Genomic DNA, 20,014 nt, shown 5'->3' with positions numbered 1-20,014 from the left:
AATCAGAAACAAAGCAATAATGTACACATTCACAGCACATGACATCTCACACCCCCAAAAATGAGAGTAATGGCTCTGGGGAAAGGTCATATTTTTGTAAGAATGGATTTACCTTAACAAGTAAGATAAAATAGACTTTGGAAAATTAATGATTACCCACCCATTTTTAAATCCAAACCGTAAACCCCAACTCTGTACATTCTGACCCAATGCATAATGAGCTTGGTGCCATTGGTTTTCCATTTGGAACCACACTGTACTATCTCTGTACTCAACCAAGCGCAGCGATTGGAAACCTAACTCTATAAAATGTGGCCAGTCAGTGAGTGCACCCACTGCCGCTGATCCAGATCAACCAGTAGCTGCAGTTGACAAGGCAAACAAAGCAACTCACTCGGGTTGACCAAACATGCAGTGGTGCTTCTTCATCCTGACCTGCACCACCTTGCTGCTGGCTATACCGTCAAGAGGTAACATATTTTGAAAAGAGTTAGTTTTGTGGGAAAAGTTCCAGTAGAGGACAGAATTAGTTATAAAATGTACCATATTTCCAGTATTGATTTAGGCTTAAATGATATGGTTAGTGTAGCAGTGAATGGAACACTGTTACAGTGCCAGTGACCTGGGTTCAAATCTGGCACAATCTTTAAGGAGTTTGTATGATCTCCCTGTGACCTGCATAGGTTTTCTCTGGGTTCACTGGCTTCATCCACGCTCTAAAACATAGGAGGTTGGTAGGTTAATTCAATGTAATTAGGGCAGTAGGAGCTTCATAGCTGGGAAGGGTCTTCTACTGTGCAGTATCGTTAAAAAAAATTGAATCTCCTGTTACTCCACTTCCAAAAACTATGTGGGGAAAAATGTTAAATACAGTTCCAGAACTGACATTCATTCGATATATTCAAGATATTTGGAGAATGTCAGAGGAGGAAGAAACAATAATACTACTTGAATTTGCTCTTTAATTTACTAAATGATAGCCAGTTTTCTATTTGTAGCTTCAATTTAGTTAGTTTTACTTTTTAATGTCCCAAATATTCCAATTGAGATAGTATCTCTCATACCATCCTCTACATGAATTCTATTTAATTGTTTTTCCACATTCTCATCAACTTCCCTCAGATTCTGCACTGACCTGCATGGTGCCTAATACCCCTATTCTTGTCATCCCCAACCCCCACCCCTCCTGATTATATCCATTCCCCACCTCTACATATCACCACCAGATCCCCATTTGGTTCCTTTGGCCCCATCTATACATCACCTCGAGAGGGTGCTGAAGCCAAAATGGCTTGTGAAGGGCTTTGGCAACTGAAGACTACCTGATCATATTGGAGATTTAGACATGCATATTGGGCTGTCAGTGGTTTGAATTGGGGTCTGTTCAGCTGCAGGGGCTGAAAGAGCTCTGGAGATGAATTCATGGGCACTTTGAATCTTGAACCTGTACCTTTAATTCCCCACTGATGGTTCCCATTCCCACCATTAAGCCCATATTCACTTAACAGACTCCAAGACTAGTAACATTTGTTCCCATACCTTGATGAAGGGCTCAAGCCCGAGACATGGGTTATGTATGTTTATCTTTGCTATATAAGGTACACTGTTTGACCTGCTGAGTTTCTCCAGCATTGAGTTTTTACCTCCAAATATAGGTTAGGACCAGCTGAGACAAGGCTGTTTAATTGTAAAGCAAATTCCAACTCTCCTCCCATCTGCCACTTTAGATCTAATGGGGTCAGAAATCCAGTGTTCCTCTAGAATATGGCTGGACTCTTTGTGGTCCACTTGAAACATTATAACATTATATATAATTCTTTCTTCACAAAAGATGCTACACGAACTTCTGAGTATTTCCTGCATTTCAGTATATTAAATGAATCAAGACTTATGATGTAAGGGAAGTAAATAAGAGCAAATGTCTTATCCTACTCCTATTTATGTTGTTCTGCTGTCCTTTCAGCCTTCTCTGTACCACAGTTATTTCATTGCACAACAATGTTTAACCTCCATTTGATTTCTCATGTTGGCTCTTTTTCATCTAACATCACAGTTAAGAGTCAAAGTCAAGGTTCAAATTTATTGTCAGAATTCATACATGACATCACTTACAACATGATATTCTTTTTCCTGTGGCCAGGCAGAATTTCCACTTATTGATGGTGTAAACTGTATTCAAGAAAAAGATATTTATCCAAAAGAGAGAAGAGTGATCATAGAAATAATGTAAACAAAAACTGTGCAAATACAGATAAAAACTAAATATTCACTAATAAGTAATGTGCAAAGAAAGAGTCCTTAAATGAGTCTCTGACTGAGTCTGTTGTTTAGGAAGATGACAGTGGAGCGGAGGCAACTGTTCCTGAACCTGATGGTATGAATTTTGTGGCATCTATACCTCTTTCCTGATGACAGCAGTGAGAACAAAGCAAGTGCGGGGTCTTGTGCATCCTTCATGATTGTCACTGCTCTCCGATGGCAAAGTTCTAGATAGATTTTCTCAATGGTGTGGTAAATTTTGCCCATGATGTATTGGGCAATGTCCACTACATTTTGTAGGCCTTTCTGCTCAAAGGTATTGGTGCCCCCATACCAGACTGTGATGCAGCTGGTCAGAACACTTGACTACACACTTGTAGAAGTTTGCCAAGGTTTCCAGAATTCATTGTTTATCTAGGACTTCTGTTTGGGGAAAACCCTGTACCATTTAGTTTCATCAATATGCTCGACCAAAGCTGTTCTAATAAAGTCCGTAATGACCCAGGTGTAATCTTTCATATCTTCAGCTGAGTTCTAGAGCTCTGCCCAATTACTGACTCAAGGCAGTCCTGCTGCCATTATCCAGCCTCCCGCAACCTCTTTCTGGCTGTCCTGATCTCTAGGGTCTCTCTTTTTAGGCTCTGTCTGTATACAGCTAGAATGAGCACAGCCAGGTTGTCCAACTTGCCAAAATTCAGTCTCACGAAAGGGCAATAGGCCTTCCCTAATTTACCTGATCTGAGAATCTCCTTTTTGAAAACATGTACATATTGGTAGCTGCAAGTTGTCTAACTCAGTTTTGACCACCATCAAAGCCCTGACACTATCTTTTGAAAGAGGTGGTGGAAAGTGAGCAGATTTAATTTTGCATAAGATCTGGGAAGTCATCATATTTCTCTAATCAGCATGACTGTGTCCATTATGGTTCAGTGACATGTGAATTCATCTACAATATCAGTGGTTTTTCAAACTTTTTCTTTCCACTCACATACCACCATAAGTAATCCCTTACTAATCACAGGACACCTATGGCAGAGGGACTACTTAAGGTGGTATGTGAGTGGAAAGAAAAAGTTTGAAAACCACTGATCTACATGTACTGTTGAATGTCATGCATGGATCTTTTCTAGCTGTTGTACTGAATACTGTTTTTGTTTAGTAGACTAGCTCAGACTGCTCTCCCCTTCCTTCCACCATAAGTTAGAATCTGATTGAGTCCTGTAGATTATTTTAGATTGCAAATTAACAAAGCATGAAATGATATAGTTGATCTTGTGCATGAACTGCAATATATTACTGAGTGGGTGTAGTCACTGAGTAGGAAGGCCATGGCATGTTGGTCTTATTGAAAGAGTGCAGGAGTTTAGAAATAGAGAAGTATTGTTACAATGGTACAGTTATTGCTGACACCATATCTGAAATACTGTGCACTGGTTTGGTCTCCATATTGAAGAAAGGATAAACTGGTATTGGAGATGGTTCTGTAGCAGTTCAATGGGCTAATTCCTCGAATGAGAGAGTTATCCTACAATGAGCTGCTAAAGAAATTAGATCTACATTATATCCTTTAGAGTTCAGAAGATTGAACCGTGATCTATTGGAAATATATAAGGGAGCATGACATCGAAGATGTTGAGATGTTTCTATTTGTGGTAAAATTCTGAACAGGGTCATGGTTACATAATTAGCGATTAATCATTTAAGCCTGAGATTGATAAGAACATATCAGTGATATAGATTCAGAGGGTAATACTGCATTGAAATTAGCCCACCATATCTAGCCTGAAAAGTGAGCAACAGTTTATATTAATTCCATCTTCCAAACCTATAGTCTTGGAAATGCAAAGGGCCTTTACCTGAAATGTTGATTACGTCACTCCATGGAGGATTCTGATCGCAGGAGTACTCCAGGTTCTCATTGTTCACTGCAGTCTAAGTGATTCAATCAATGTGAACATGATTGAAGTGTTCAAAGAGATATCTCTTTAATTCTGTCAGCTACTCTGCTTTCACCACACTTTCAAGTACAGCATTTTAAATACAGGTACTCCCTGACTTATGACCGTAATTGGGACTGAAGGATCAGTCATATCTCGAAATGGATGCAAGTTGGAATTCTCAATGAAGCGATCTTCCAATCTGCGTCCAGTCTCTCTGATGTAGAGGAAACCACAACTGGAGCACCGCATACAGTAGATGACTCCTATAGATTCACAACTGAAGTCTTGCTTCATTTGGAAGGTTTGTTTGGAGTCTTGAATGAGGTGAGGGTGCAGTTATAGCCCTTCCTGCAGTCACAGGAGTAAGTACCAAGATGGCAATTAGTGGGAAGGGACGAGTACACAAAGGAGTCATGAAGGGAGTGGTCCCTGCAGAAGAAAAAGAGGGGAAAAAAGATGTCTGGTGGTGAGATGCATAATAAGTGGTGGAAATTATTGAGGATCATATGTTGGATGCAGAGGCTGATGGAGTGTTAGGTGAGGACAAGGGGAATCTTGTCCTTGTTGCATCTCAGGGCCGAGGGGGGCAGGGCAGATGTGCTGGAAATAAAGGGGATGTGGGTATGGGCTGAGTTGATGGTGGAGGGAAAGCCATGTTTTTAGAAAGAGGACATCTTGATGGTCTGGAATGGAAAAGCTCATCCTGGGAGTAGATGTGATGGAGACAGAGGAATTTGAGAGAAAGAAATAGAATCCTTACAGGGAACAGTTTGCCAAGTGGTGCAGTTAAGCTAGCTGTGGGAGTGGTGGGTTTGTCCTCTGAGATTTTCCTGTGTAGCCAAGAGTTGTTACAGGAGTTTATATCACTCCTGATGCCACTTACAAACAGACAGTTGAGAATCTGAATGAAGTAGTCGGTAAACAAGTGACAGTGACCCTGACACAATACAAATCTTAGTTGGTGACTTTAACCAGGCCTGTCTCAAGAAAATCCTTCCCAATTATCACCAGCACTTAACCTGCTGTACCAGGGTTCCGGCATACTTGATCGCTGCTACAATAAGATATGGAGGGCCTAATGTTCTTTTGGCAAGATGGATCACCTGGCTATGCTCCTTCTGCTTGTATACAGACAGATCCTGAAAAGGGAGAGTCCAGAGATCAGGCCAGAAGGTGAAATGATAGTGATCGTGGTTGCAAGGGAACTAGGAATGCCTTACTGTTTGATTATACTTGGCTGCCTCCAGGGGCTGACACAGAGCAAGACATCCAGTATACTAGAGTTGTAAAGGAGACTTGCAGACTCATGGCCACATGGTGCTGTTCATATCAACTTTAAGGTAAAGAACCGTTTCCTTCATCAATATGTTGTCTGAGAACTCACACATATGAATACAAGATGAAACATGGTGTCAGAAGTAAGATGAAGGAAATATTTAAAAGGTAAAATCTAAAGTCAGCAACTGATCAGTGAAGAGAAGCTGACACAGTGAAAAATGCAAGGATTATATCCACCAGCGAAACTTCAGCTGACAGGTAATGTGGCTGAAAATTGAAAAAGATTTAAACAGCATTTTGGATTGTATTTAGTGGCAGTCGGAGCTGACGGAAAAAGTGATAAAGTTAAAGCGTCAGTTTTCTTATGTGTCATGGGTGATGAAGCCCTGGAGGTGTATAATAACTTCACATTTGTTGCTGAAGGAGACAAAATTAAACTGGAAAAACTAATGGAAAAGTATGAGGCATACTGCATACCTAAATGTAATGTGACATTTGAGAGGCACAGATTTTTCACATATGCACAGAAAATGGAAGAAAGTATTGAACAGGATGTGACTGAATTGAGAAATAGAAGCAAAACATGTGAATTTGGTGGACTGACCAACTTGCTGATAAAAGACAGACTTGTGTGATATTCCAGATAATAGTCTAAGGGAAAGACTGCTAAGAAAGAAAAATTTAGACTGGGAAAAAGCCATAGAACTCTATAGGGCTGCAGAATCTGTAAAATTGCAGACAAAAGAGCTGTTCAGTGAAACTAGCTGCAACGTGGATGTAGTGAGCAAGAATGGACATAAACTGTTTAACAAAAAGCACACCAAAGTGGGAAGAGAGGCGTGGCCAGCGAACAAAAATGAAAGGGACAATCGAAAGCCATGCCGTCGATGCAGTACACAACACCTACCAAAAAATTGTCCAGAATATGGTAAAACATGCTATATGGTCAACAAAAGCAACCATTATGTCCGTTGCTGTGAGAACCAAGTGCAACAAAACAAGGATCATGCAGTACATGAAAGGGAGATAGAGGAATTCTGAGTAGATGTTGTGAATCAAAACATGAAAGAAAATAGAAACTGAATGTTGAGATTAAAAGTGAATGACATGTATATTTCAGTTAAATTGGATACAGGAGCACAAATCAGAGACTGATTTTAAGAAGATTAGACTGAGACCAAAGATGTATGGAACAAAAGTGAAGGTGACAGGATATTCAGGTACTGATATACTAGTGCAAGGAGTCAAAGTGATACACAAGTGAAACACAAGGATGAAGGGCATATGCTAGCATTCATCGTGGTACCAAAGGATGTACAGGCCATACTACATTTAACAGCCTGTGAGAAACTGAACCTGGTAAAAAGAGTCCGTGGAAGAAAGTGAAGGAGATACAGTCTACAATGATGTATTTCAGGGTCTAGGCTGCCTTCCAGGAGAACACACGATCAGTGGATAAATGTGTGCCACTGATAATACATCCATGCAGAAAAGTTCCATTTTCACTTCAAAAGCAATTAAAGGCAGAGTTGGACAGGATGGAAAGCCTGAATGTGATTCAGAAGATAGATGAACCAACAGAGTGGGTGAGTTTGCTCATTGTTATGGACAAAAAGAATGGAAAGCTTAGAATTTGCCTGGATCCAAGAGATCTAAACAGAGCAATAAAGAAAGAACACTTTAAGCTTCTGGTGCATGAAGAAATCATGTCACAGTTTTCAAATGCGAACTTTTTCAGCAGGTTAGATGCATCATCAGGATTTTGGCAGTTAAAATTGGATGAAGCAAGTTCAAAACTATGCACATTCAATAGTCAATTTGGCAGACACAGATTCCTAAGGTTACCATTCAGAATTGCCTTAGCTCTTGAAGTGTATCGCAAAACTCTCCATATGGTCTCTGAGCACCTGGGATAGATACATCATAGTATGGGGAATCACAAGAATGGAGCATGATGAGAGACAAAAGAAAGTGCTGGAAGCAACAAGGAAAGCAAACCTGAAGCAGAATAGAGAGAAATGCCAGCTCAGGGTGACAGAACTAACATTTGTAGGAGATATTATTGTTAATGAGGGGGCATCAGACCAGATCCCAGATCGGTGTTCCGCTATTTGGAACATGCCAAGGGCACAATGCAAAAGGATGAACAGAGGTTTAATGGAATGATCAACTATATGGGTAAATTCATATTAAACCTGTCAGAAAAGATGGCTCCATTGAGAAGACTAACAGAAAAGAACATTGACTGGGAGAAGAATCATGGGCATGAAAAGTCATGGAGGGAACTAAAGAAACTGATCACAGAGGAACCAGTTCTGAGGTTTTACAACCCAGCGAGACCTGTCAAAATATCATCAGATGCATCACAGAGAGGGCTCCGTGCAGCTCTTCTGTAAAAATATGATGACTGGCAACCCTTTGCATATGCATCATATTCAATGACAGATGCGGAGACACTATATGCTCAAATTGAAAAGGAGCTGCTTAGCATCACATACTGTGAATCAATGTAGAGACTGACCATAAGTCCTTGATTGCATTGTTGCAAAGCCATTAAATGAATGTCCACTTAAGATACAAAGAATGATGATTAGGCTGCGACACTATACACTAAATATGGCAGACACTCCAGGTAAGCTAATGTACACAGCAGTCACATTGTCTAGAGCTGTTGACATAAGAAAGCCTGCAAACACCAAAATGGATGAAGACATGAATGCCTTCGTGGACATGACCATAAGTACACTGCCCATATCAGATGCAAAAATGGAGCTCATAAAGTCAGAGACAAACAAAACTGAACACCACGTCAAGTCCTCATTTTCCACAGTCCAATGGTCTAGTGGAAAAATCAGTACAGACAGAAAAAAAACTGAGGAACAAGGCAAAAGACAGTGGAACAGACTTATACCAGAGCATGCCAGTATGCCACACAATGCCATTCGAGTGTGGTTTGTCACCAGTACAACTCCTTATGGGACGTAGGCTAAGATCAAACCTACCCATAAAGGAGAACCTCCTAAAAACAAAAGAGGGGGAGAAGGTGAGGAAGTTCAAAGAACAACAGAAAGAAAAAAATTATTATTTTGACAGAGGAACAAAACCCTACCAGAACTTCACATTGGTAACCAAGTAAGGCTAGAAGACAAAACAAACTTATGGACTCAGAAGGGAACTGTCCTTGGTGAAGTCCAACCAAGATCATACACCATTCGGACAGATGAAGGTGCTGTTCTGCGAAGAAATTGTCAAGATCTTCAAATGGGACCAATCACAGTAGATGGAAAGTTGGATACTGTTGAATAAGCTGAATGCACAGCTGAGAATACATTGTCTGAGGCAACAACTCAGATTCAGGGACAATCAATTAGGTGATTGTCTAGACATGTGAATCCTCCTAAGAGACTCAATGAGCAAATTTAAAGATTCCTGTATAGACTGAAATAGTGCTATCTTATTCACTCTTCAAGTTTTAAAGTATATAAATGTGAACACACAAAAAACAAGTTTTAAAATGTTGATAATAATGAAAATGTAAATTCTTGGTGTTTAAGTTTACATTCCAGAGTTATACAAAGAAAACATGCTTGTTAAAAGTAAGCTACTTTTGTTTTAAGAAAGGGAGATATAATGATAGTGATCATGGTTGCAAAGCAACTAGCAATCGCTTACTGTTTGATTATATTTGGCTGGCACAGGGCAAGCACACAGTTTCCAGACTTGCAGTCTCATGGCCTCATGGTACTGTTCATATCAACTTTAAATTAAAGAACCTTTTACTTCATCCATGAGTTGCCTTAATAATGCACACACACAAATACAAAATTAAATAGACGGTGGTTGTGGGAGGCAGAAGAATGGCGACAGGACTGCCTCGAGTCCGTGGATTTAGCAGTGTTCAAGAACTCTGCTATGAATGATTACACCAGGGCTGATTTGGACTTTATTGGAACAGCTATTGATGAGTGTGTCCTCACCAAATCAATCAGGGTTTTCTCCAATGTGAAGCCCTGAAATATGGATTATTTTCCATTTTCTAGACAGATAAGAGACTGTTTACAGCTAGTGCATTGAGAACTGGTTACACTGTCATTTTTGCCATCCATCACACAAGATCGTACAAGGTTTACGTTTGTGGTCTTCAAAGGCAGTAGAAATCGATATTACTCAGAGAATGGATGCAGTTGGCATTGTTATCAAGATTATTATTATCTCTCAAATATATTTCTTACTTTAGTAATTGAGCTATTCCAACAGCACAAAGGGAAAAGAAAATGTGAAAAGAGTGGAAAGATTTCCTTGTTATTTTAACAGCTTTTGATCAAGAATGACAAACCTGATGCTTATAATCTTCCAGTCAGAAGAACACAATATAACATTTCATCATGTAATATTCAGGAATATTATACCTTTGAATGTTTATGTCCAATGATATTGCTTCAACATTTCAAAATTAATTTTAGAATTTTTTCTGATGTTAAATTTTGAAGAGTGGCTCCAAAATTTGAAAATTCATTCTCCAATTATGACAAATCAGACTAACTCAACATCCACTAGCTGTCACTAAATAACATTTAAATTATTAGTACTTTCACAAGATCTTACGGCATCTTTCGAAATGATAAATCAACAGGCCCAAATAAAATTAAATCCAGGGTGTTATAAGAAGCAAGTGTGGATATACTTCAGGTTTTGACCAAAATTCTGTTCTTTGTTTGCATCAGGCAAAGCATCAGAAGACTGATGTGGTGCCATGTTTAAAAAGTGAAAAAAAGAAGCTGAGGGACCATAGGCTTTCAGTCTGGTATCAATTGTGGGGAATTGTTGGAACAAATGCTGAATAAAGATGCTAATTAACATTTGAAGTGATACAGCTTAAGCAAGGACCATCAACATAAACTTATTGAATCAAGTCATTTAAGAAATAAAAGAATTGAGCTTAATTAAAGCATTTAATGCATCATTAATGGGCTTTGGCAAAGCATTTGATAAAGTCCCAGGTGATAGATTAGATGTGAGAATCCCAAGGCACATTAATTTTATACCATCTGAAGACAATAACTACATCGGACCATAGAACACTGCAGCACAGAAACAGGGCATCCAGCTCATCTAGTTGGTGCCGAACTATTATTTTTCCTGGTCCCAATGACCTGCACCAGACCCCTGCATACCCCTCCCATCCATGTAACTACCAAATTCTTCTTAAATGTCAAAATGAAGCCTGCACTCACCACTTCAGCTGGCAGCTCATTCTACACCCTCAGTACTCACTGTGAGAAGTTCCCCCTGATGTTTCCTCTAAACATTTGCCTTTTCACTCTTAATCCATGTCCTTTAGTTCTTGTCCCATAAAACCTCAGTGGAAAGTGTTTTGAGTTATGAATTTCTGACAATAATTTTACTAATCAATAAAAGTCTGAAGACCATTCTTTACCCAGGAACATAGGTAGTGATGACAACTGGAAGTCTGCACCTTCTCCTTTTTGAAGCTCTCTGTGCTGTGGCAGTAAGAAAACATGATTATACACTGAATAAATATGACAATCATGTCATGAATTCCATTCCTGGCAATATGTTTACTCATCAGTGGTGGCTTGTTTTTCAATTCTTTCTTGTTTCTTGGCATTGAGAAATGTATTTGCTGAATCATCTTGCAGTTTACAGAAGCTACAATTAATAACCTTGTACATTTTTAGGCAGGAAGATGAACTGCTCAGATCCAAAGTATGTAGGACCCTGCCGAGCCAGATACCTTCGCTATTATTACAACTCAGTCAAGCAGAAATGTGAGCTATTTATATTTGGTGGTTGCAAAGCCAATGGAAATAACTTTGAGACGAAAGAGAAATGCAATTGGCAATGTGTAACACATTGAAGTAAGTTTCTAATTCAACATGCTTTTCCTCTTAAGCAATGAATTATTCCCAACAGTATTAAGTTAACAAGAGAATATGGGAAAAAACAAAAAAAGTTCCTGCACAGTGGAACAATTTCAAATAAGGTTGACAGCCAACAAGTTCAGAGACACAACCAATGCTGATAAACTTCAAGTTATAGTAAAGCACTATGCTTTTCAGTTTAATGCTGCACCAGAATTTTTTAAATATTTAACAAAATCATCATATTGTAAGCTTATATTGCATTATTTGATCTTAAGATTTACCCAGAAATCTTTTCCCTTGTGCCCAAAGGAACCAAGGATAAATCTTATTTGGTTCTCGGGATTTATCCATCTTTGAGTCCACTAAGGCATCGAGTTTATGAGACTTGTTACTGAAATTATGCTTATGAAGATTTCATATTCCCCTTAACTGAATTTTTCATTGACAAATTTGTTTCCTTTTGAATGCCTATGGTAAGTATTCATTTAACGCCTCATGTATACCTTCTGGCTCTCCCCATAGGTTTCCGCTCTTGTCCCTACTGGGTCTTGCTCTTTCCTTGGTTGTTCTTTTATCCTTAATAAATATATAAATGCTAGTGATATTTTGTGACCCTCCTTGCCTTCCTAATTTCCTTTATAAGTATTTCTCTATACTTTTTATTTACTTGACAAGCCTTCCCATCTTTATTTCTTGGCACATTTTTAAAATTATTCCTTTTCTTAAATAATGCAACCTTCAATATCACTTTAAATCCAGAGTTCCCCATATGTGTTTATACTTGACTTTTACCTTTAGAGAAATATGATGCCCGAGACTCTTCTCCATTGAATGTTTCCTATTGTGCAGATGTTGACTTGTCTACAAGCAAATGCTTCCAGTCTACCTTTGATACGTTCTGTATAATTTTCATGAAATGTTCCTTTCTCCAATTTAAAGCCATTATTCCTGGTGTATACCAATCTTTTTCCATAACCACTTTGAAATATATGGAGTTATGGTTTCCATCTCCAGCATATTTCCCCACTGACACTCCTTCCACCTGACTGGTTACATTATCCATGACTAGTTCCAGTTATGCTCCTTTGTTGATCTATTGATCTACTGTATCAAAAAGCTTTCCTGGACACACTGAAATATTCTACCTCCTCTGAATTGTTAATGCTGAGGAAATCCCAGTAAATTTTTGAAAAATTGAAATCCTCTATTATTGTAATCCTATTTATCTATTCTCTCTGTCATTTGCATAAATATCTGTTCCTCTATCTACTGTTGACTGCTACACTCACAGCAAAGTGATAGGACTCTCTTGTTCTTTATTTCTACCCATTTGGCCTCATTTGAGGAGATTTCCTCCCTCAATGCTGAAGTAACTCTGCAATTCCACCTCGTCTTTTGCATCTTCTTCTGTCTTGACTGAAAATTCAGTACTCTGGGATACTGTTGCCAGTATTTTTCAACCGTGTCTCAGTGACGGCAGTAATTAAGAAGGCCAATGTTGTTAATTAAAGCTTTGGGTTCATCTACTTTATTTATTAGAATCCTTACTTTGAAATAGATGCACTTTACCTTTGTATTCTAGTCATGAGCATTTACCCTTCTCCTCCAGGTAACTGTACCTCCTCATCTGAAAATCCACTCTACCCCACCCCCTTCCCATGTCAAATGAGTTTAAACCTTCCCCAATAGTGCTAGAAAACCTCCCCACTATGATGTTGATCTTGTACCAATTTATGTGTGGAGAGTTAACTTCTTGCTGGTATTTCAGGAAGAAGTAGGCACATTTTTGAAAGATCAGGGAACGAAGGGGTATGGAGGACTGGAAAAGAAGAGGAGAGAGGCTGCTTAACCCTGATCATAATGAATTGTATGGCAGCCTTTAAGGGCTGAACACCCACTCCTGCTCCTATTTTCTTATGTTCTTTCCATGTGTGTACTAAACTTTCAGTGGAAAACCATCCAGTAGTAGCATTTTCAACTGAATGCCTCAGTGCAACTTTCCAGTACTGAGGCTGTATCTCTCCATTCCCATATCATCTTTGTCATTGTCCTGAATATATTAAGAGACTAAGTTTCAAAACCCTCTTGGATAATGAAATCACATGAAATCTCATCATAAATAAATTTATTTTGTTCTCTGTCCAGAATGTTTGGTCCCCCAATTTTAAGATGCCTGATTCTAGATACTCCAGCTGGGAGAAACATTAAGTCTGTTTACCCTTTCAAAGTTTTTTCTATGGCTTTTTAATAGTACAGTGTATTCTGTCATTCTTCTAAATACAGGGGAATACAGACCATATTTGTTTAATTTCACTTCTCAAGAAAATCCTCTTCTCAGGAATCCATCAAATCTGGTCTCTTCGTGAACTTTGTTGCATTACATCTGTTGCAATTATATCTTCCTTTGGGTATGAAGCATGACTGGACTCTTTGCTTTCGTGAACTTTGATTGATTATTTTGTTCATTACTAAGATAAAATGATGTACAACTGTGCCATTTAGATCAACAAACACAGATAGTCATTTTAACTTCTCAAATGACATAAAATAATTCTTAAGTCAATTCCATATTGAGCAAAATACTCTATTTTTGTTCAGAATTGTTACAACTAATGGACAAATGGAGGATTCCAATATATATCCATTTTTGTGTTTTGCAGGAATGTAACACAAGAGCATTCCTGCTGAACCTAAATATGTGTATTCTGAAGAAGAAATCAACATTTAAACAAGTCGAAAAATGATATGTTAAGAGTTTGTTGTTCTTTGCAAGAATTCTGCTGCAGAGTTTCTACATTTTATGATGTTTACAAATCTCGAGTTAAACCAAAATGCATCCACATTTTTGAGCCTGAAAACAGAGATTACAATCTATAAATTAGCCCAAATATGGATTCTCTAACTTTGCTGAAGAAAATCAGTTTTCCTTTTAAAATAAAATTTGTGAATAATATTGATTGGGGTAGAACCTGATGAACTAAGTAATCATTCTGATTGAAGTTAATGGGAAAAGTGTACAGTTACATTTTAAATGGGCTTATTTGCCATTTTTAGTGCAAAATAAGGTGCATCCCTTTTCCTCAAATAATCTCTGTGTCTTGATTTAGTTAAGCTCATAAGAATGTATTTATCCTATTTATTCCCCTCTAATTCTGCATTATATTCAAAGAACTAGCAATTGCTCCCAGAATTTTCCTCAGTGATACCTGTATTAGCTTCTGTAATGGCAAACGGGACAGAGAGGTCAACATAATTTGTGGCCAGAGTTAAAGAAAGTGGATGTGAACTCTTCTTCAAGAGGAATAGCTTTGAAAAACATCAACATTATTTATTTTAATGATTAGAATCTGTTGAAATTCTGTATTATTCCCTTGCGCTTATTTTAACAATTAAACACACACTGAATGCAATAAATGAAGAAATGTAGATACTGTATGATTTTGACTTTATTCTTAGAATAAGTAAAATCTAGTAATTTTTGAAAAGCCTTTGCCATGATATAACATATTCTGAATTTCACCTCTTGCAATCCTATTTACAAATTGCTTATGTGTCAAAATTAAGATAAAATAAATGAAGTGCATCCTTGTGAATGTATTTGTGTCTTCAGGTTACTTGGTTACATTTCTGCATTTTTCCTGAACAACGTAACTGTATAAAAATGGAAGGATTCTATTCCTTTCTCTCAATTCTTCTGCCTCCGTCACATCTGACCACCATTCCAGAACATCCAAAATGTCCTCCTTCAAAAAACATGGCTTCATTTCTACTACCATTGATTCAGCCCTTATACATCTCCTCTATTTCCAGCACATTTGCCCTGGTCCCCTCCACTCCTAGATGTACAGGAACAGGATTCCCCTTGTCCTCACCCACCACCTCACATCTTCCGCATCAAACATATTCTATAATTTCTACTATTTAAAATGTGATCTCTGCCCCTTTCCTCCATTTTCTGCTTTCTGCAGGGACCACTCCCTCCAGAACTCCCTCATTCACATTTCCCTTCCAACTAATCACCCTCTTGGTACTGCCCCCCGTGACTGCAAGAAATGCTACACTCCTCTCACTCACCACCATTCAGGACCCCAAAGAGTCCTTCCAAGTGAAGCAATGTTTCACTTGTGAATCTGTAAGGGTATCTACTATGTCCGGTGCTTCTGTTGTGGGCTCCTGTATATCAGAGAGACTTGATGCAAACTGGGAGATTGCTTTGTTGAGCACTTTCACTCTTTCTGCTGCAATAATGGGAATTTCCCAGTGGCCAACCAATTTAAGTCCTCATCCCATTCCCACGCTGACATGTCTGTGCAAGGCTTCATGTACTGCCAAATTAAGGCTACCTGCAAACTGGAGGAACTATACTTGATACAGTAAAATCCCTGCTATCCGTAACTCAAACAAATGACATCCCCACCAACTGGCAAAAAAAATTGAGGAAATAAAAATTAAAATAAATAAGCATTTAAATAAAAGTTTGAAATTGCAAAATAAAATGTTCTCTGAAGCAGCTCACAACACTTTGGTGAAGATGGGAGCAAACATTCAGCCAGCAGAGAGCCCTGGTTGTGCCCTGCCCACAGCAGCTGTTGAATAAAATTTCAATAAAGCTGCGTTTGAATAAAATGGCACCACCCAGGAAGAAGAGTGGCCGATGCCACTCGCTGCTGGGGAACTCTCCAAAAGTGTCTCCCTCTTCCTGTCTGGTAAGAGTCTTTATTTTAATTAGTATTAACTATGTTATTAAGGCTTTATCTGTAAACTTTGGAGGGGGTGGTGGTTAATTATGATGGCAGCATGGTTAGTGCAACGGTTAACTCAATGCTGTTACAGCGCCAGTGACTGGGGTTCAAATTTAAATTTAAATTTTATATGTTACAAGAATTACCTAATTAATGTAATCTTTACAAAATTACGGACTATAATATTGATTTTTTTTTTCAAATTAATTTACACTTTGCACTGTCTCTTGTCTTTTAAACTGTGTATTTTTAATGAATATGTATTAGTTAGGTATTGTAAGAGCAAGTTTCAATCAACCAAAAAATTCACATCTGGCATCCACGATCCCTGTAGGTGCCAGATAATGCTGATTTTACTGTATACCATCTGGGCACTAATGAACCATTAACACTGACTTCCCCAAATTCTGTTTGGCCTCTCCCAGTCTTTCTTTATCCCTATCCATATACCTTTGTCTCCTTTCCTCCGGCTCCCCACTCCATTCAGAGAGCAAGGCCCTTCTCTTCTCGTTTCTCAGTTTCTTACACTTCTGCCTTTCCACACATATTCACCTGTGACCTCTTGCCTATTTGCCTTTTTATTCAGGCACCTGCCTGTAAGTTCCCCATACTTTGACGAAGGGCTCAGGCCTGAAACGTCGTTTATCCTTTGTTGCTGTGTGACCTGCTGAGTTTTTCCAGGACTTTCATGTACTTCACTACAATCATAGCATCTGCAGAGCTTCCTTTTTAACTCCATAGTAAACTCATGTTACAATCTTGTTTATAGGAACATATTCTTGAAGATGTTACAGTAACCCCCTTGACTAATTCCCATATCTGTTCAGCTTCCTGTAGTCATAGAGTCAAACTTATTAATCATTTAATCACAAGAGTTGGATAACCAGGAGTTGGTTAAAGTTGCGAGGTGCACTCTGGATAATGATTACTCCATTACTGAATCTTCAGTCTCCTGAGAATAGTGTCTTTTAACCATGGGCTCAATGTTAGGTGAAATTTATTCATAGTTCAGTTGAGGTGTGAATTATTCTGATTAGTATAGTGAAAAGCACAATGAAAACATAGATAGACAACAGCCTGGTGGCAGAGTTAATGGAGGTGCTGCCTCACAACTCCAGTGACTAGGTTTAATCTTGATCTCCAGTATTGTATTTGTGGAGTTTTCATGTTCTCCCTGTGATGTCTTGGGGCTTCTTCCTAGCTCTTGATGGTCAGTGTGAACATGGTGGGCCAAAATGCCTGCTTTTATGCTGTATGACTGTCACTCTTTGAATCTAAAAGTGTTGGAGGAGTCAAATGACTACAATGTACCAAATACCTCTATCTGCTCTAGAAAAGTACAGCATTATACAGGCCCTTTGGCCCACAATTTTATGCCGACCTTTAGACCCTGCCTCTCATCCCGGAATATACGATATTTAGGAGGGATCGGCAAGAAAGAAAAGGGGGTGGGGTAGTATTGATGGTGAGAGAAGGGACCGACACGATTGACAGGAAGGATATTAACTCAGAAGATGCGGAATCTATATGGGTAGAACTGAGGAATAGCAAGGGGCGGAAAACGTTAGTGGGGGTGATATATAGGCCTCCAAATAGTAGTGTAGAGGTGAGGGAAGGCATTAAAAGAGAAATTAGAAAAGCGTGCAATAAGGGAACAGTTGTCATCATGGGAGACTTTAATTTGCATATAGATTGGACTAGTCAAATTGGTAAAAATACAGAGGAGGAGGAATTCCTTGAATGTTTACGGGACGGTTATCTAGACCAATATGTCGAGGAACCAACTCGGGAGCAGGCCATTTTAGATTAGGTATTATGCAATGATAAGGGGCTAATCAGCAATCTTGTTGTGCGAGGCCCTTTGGGTAGGAGCGATCACAATATGATCGAATTCTCACTCGACATGGAGAGTGATGAAATTAAAACCGAGACTAAGGTCCTGAATTTAAATAAAGGGAATTATGATGGTATGAGACGGGAGTTGAGTAAGATTGATTGGGTGGTGTTTATGGGGGAGTTGACTGTGGATAAACAATGGAAAGGATTCACAAATCTAATGGAGAAATTGCAAAAATCGTTTATACCGGTTTGGCATAAAAATAAACCAAAAAAGGTGACTCAACTGTGGATAACAAGAGAAATTAGAGACAGCATTGGGACCAAAGAGAGAGCATATCAATTGGCCAAAAAAAGTACCGCAACCGAAGACTGGGAGCAGTTCAAGATGTAGCAAAGGAGGACAAAGGGATTAATCAAGAGAGCAAAAATAAATTATGAAAGTAAGCTTGCGGCAAATATAAAAACCGACTGCAAAAGCTTTTATAAATATGTCAAGAGGAAAAGATTGGTGAAATCCAGAGTAGGTCCTTTGCAGTCGGAATCAGGGGAATATATAATGGGGAATAAGGAAATGGCAGACCAATTAAATTCTTACTTTAGTTCTGTTTTTACAAGAGAGGATACAAATAACCTCCCAAGGATGTTGGGAAACATAGAGACTAATGCAAGGGAGGAACTGAAAGAAATCAGTATCTCTAAGGACATGGTCTTGGGGAAATTGATGGGATTGAAGGCAGATAAATCCCAAGGGCCTGATAATCTACATCCTAGGGTACTCAAGGAAGTGTCCATTCAGATAGCAGATGCTTTAAGAATTATTTTCCAGAACTCGATAGACTCAGGATCAGTAGCCATGGATTGAAGGGTAGCTAATGTTACCCAACTATTTAAAAAGGGGGAGTAGAGAAAAAGTGGGGAATTATCGGCCTGTGAGCCTTACATCAGTAGTGGGCAAAATGATGGAATCCATTATTAAGGATGTAATAGCGGAGCATATGACTAGCAGAGAAGGGATCGGACGGAGTCAACATGGATTTACAAAAGGTAAATCGTGCTTGAGAAATCTATTGGAATTCTTTGAGATGGTGACAGGTAAAATAGATGGAGGAGAGCCAGTGGATGTGGTGTACCTGGACTTCCAAAAGGCCTTCAATAAGGTCCCGCATAAACGACTGGCTTCCAAAATCAAGGCTCATGGGATTGGGGGAAAAGTATTGATGTGGATTGAGAACTGGCTGGCAGGTAGAAGACTGAGAGTTGGGATAAATGGCTCATTTTCAGAGTGGCAGGCGGTGACCAGTGGGGTACCACAGGGATCTGTACTGGGACCCCAGCTGTTCACAATTTACATTAATGATCTGGATGAGGGGATTGGATGTAATATCTCCAAATTTGTAGATGGCACTAAGCTAGGAGGGGTTGTGTGCACGGAAGAGGGGGTCAGGAAGCTCCAGTGTGATTTGGATAAATTGAGGGACTGGGCAGACACATGGCAAATGCACTACAATGTGGATAAATGTGAGGTTATCCACTTTGGTAATACAAACCGGAGGGCAGATTACTATTTGAATGGCAATAGATTAAGAGATGGGGAAGTGCAGAGAGACCTAGGGGTACTTGTACATCAGTCTCTGAAGGCGAGCATGCAGGTACAGCAGGCGGTTAAAAAGGCAAATGGTATGTTGGCCTTCATATCAAGAGGGTTTGAGTATAGGAACAAGGATACCTTACTGCAGCTGTACAGGGCCTTGGTGAGACCACACCTGGAGTATTGTGTGCAGTTTTGGTCACCTTATCTAAGGAAGGATGTTCTTGCAATGGAGGGAGTGCAGAGGCGATTCACCAGGCTGATACCTGGAATGGCAGGAATGACTTGTGAGGAAAGATTGCGCAAATTGGGATTGTACTCGTTGGAGTTTAGAAGATTGAGAGGGGATCTCATAGAGACATATAAAATTCTGGCAGGACTGGACAGAGTGGATGCAGATGGGATGTTTCCAATGATGGGAAAATCCAGAACCCGGGGCCATGGTTTGAGGATAATAGGCAAACCATTTAGGACCGAGATGAG

The 20,014-nt window shown here is 39.2% G+C and overlaps 1 long non-coding RNA gene across 1 annotated transcript; it reads left to right on the top strand.

Moving 5' to 3' along the window:
- The first annotated feature begins 407 nt into the window (after positions 1–407).
- On the top strand, positions 408–14,783 carry LOC138753071 (uncharacterized). Its single transcript, XR_011351007.1, has 3 exons — positions 408–470; positions 11,177–11,356; positions 14,023–14,783. It is a non-coding gene; the product is annotated as an uncharacterized lncRNA (long non-coding RNA).
- The last annotated feature ends 5,231 nt before the right edge of the window (positions 14,784–20,014 follow it).

Source organism: Narcine bancroftii, chromosome 1 (genome assembly GCF_036971445.1).
Source record: "Narcine bancroftii isolate sNarBan1 chromosome 1, sNarBan1.hap1, whole genome shotgun sequence".
Lineage (NCBI taxonomy): Eukaryota > Metazoa > Chordata > Chondrichthyes > Torpediniformes > Narcinidae > Narcine > Narcine bancroftii.
Note: the sequence above shows the minus strand (reverse complement) of the source record. Positions and strands in the feature narration are given on the sequence as shown.